The sequence below is a fragment of the Urocampus carinirostris genome, chromosome 2, assembly GCF_059441175.1.
Source record: "Urocampus carinirostris isolate Australia breed hairy pipefish chromosome 2, RoL_Ucar_1.0, whole genome shotgun sequence".
Lineage (NCBI taxonomy): Eukaryota > Metazoa > Chordata > Actinopteri > Syngnathiformes > Syngnathidae > Urocampus > Urocampus carinirostris.
In genome coordinates, this window is record NC_142350.1 from 65,070,466 (window position 1) to 65,071,676 (window position 1,211).

Genomic DNA, 1,211 nt, shown 5'->3' on the forward strand with positions numbered 1-1,211 from the left:
CCTTTAGTCTGGAAAATACGTTAAGTGCTTGTGCATGGTGACCAGCTGATATACAAAATTTCAAAAGGATTGCGGATAGACAGGATGTCAGAGATGTATAATTCACAAAGGAACTGTGACAGTCAAAAAAACACAATCATTGTCAGGTCGAGTCAAGAGGAAAGCAAAGGACATCGCCACGGATCCCAGCCACCCGGGCCACGGACTGTACTGCTTCCATCAGGAAAGCGGTCCAAGTATATCTGCGCCACGGCTATCAGCCTGAGACTGTTTTTCTTTTCGGCCAGAGCTGTATTGTCCATTTTTTTAATATTACCGGTGTCTGATTTAACGTCTGCCCGGATACCCGGGGCATGCATCTTTTACGTCGGGCGTACAACTTACAAAACCAGACGTTTTCTCTATTCCGATTTCGTTCGGTTTGGAAAATTCGGCATTTCGGTTCGTTTGGCAATTTGCATACTCGGCAGCCAATCAGAAGCCTGCATTGAATAACTTCGTTCTTCCGGATTTCCACGAGCGTTATAAGGTCGTGCATTTGCATATCATTTTCCAGAGTATCGAGCATTGGTGGTTCAGTGGTAGAATTCTCGCCTGCCACGCGGGAGGCCCGGGTTCGATTCCCGGCCAATGCAATAATCCTTTGGGGCGGCAGTAGCTCAGGGGTTAGAGCGATCGTTTTAGGATTAAGGGATCCCAGTTCGAATCCCGGCTTGTCCGTGTTACATGCCGAAGTGTCCTTGGGTAAGACACTGAATCCCCAATACCCCCAATAAGCAGGTTAGCGCCTTACATGGCTGCACAGATCACGGCCGCTATTGGGAAATGTGAAGCACAATGTAAAGCGCTTTGGGAAGTCATTGACTTGAAAAGCGCTATATAAATGCAGATCATTTCATTTCATTTCATTTCAGTAGATACACAGAGAACACAAAAAAATGGATAAGTGGTTTGGAATCAAGCCAAAACCTCAGCCCCAGAAGAAAGATTCAAAGGAAGCTAACAAAATCTATGACGGTACAAAACGTAAATGTACATTAAAAGCACCGTGGAAAGAGGAGTTTACGTGGCTTGTAGGAAACAACGCAACGCAAACATTGCATGAAGAGGAGTCAATACAGGTACATACTGATTGGCAGATGGAAAACAGCGATGCCATATCCCCGCAATGAATTTATAAGTAGATTTATAATAACCTTGATTTTAAGGTG

The 1,211-nt window shown here is 44.8% G+C and overlaps 1 non-coding gene across 1 annotated transcript; it reads left to right on the forward strand.

Moving 5' to 3' along the window:
- The first annotated feature begins 564 nt into the window (after positions 1 to 564).
- On the forward strand, positions 565 to 635 carry trnag-gcc (transfer RNA glycine (anticodon GCC)). Its single transcript has one exon. It is a non-coding gene; the product is annotated as a tRNA-Gly (tRNA).
- Positions 636 to 1,211: the final 576 nt, after the last annotated feature.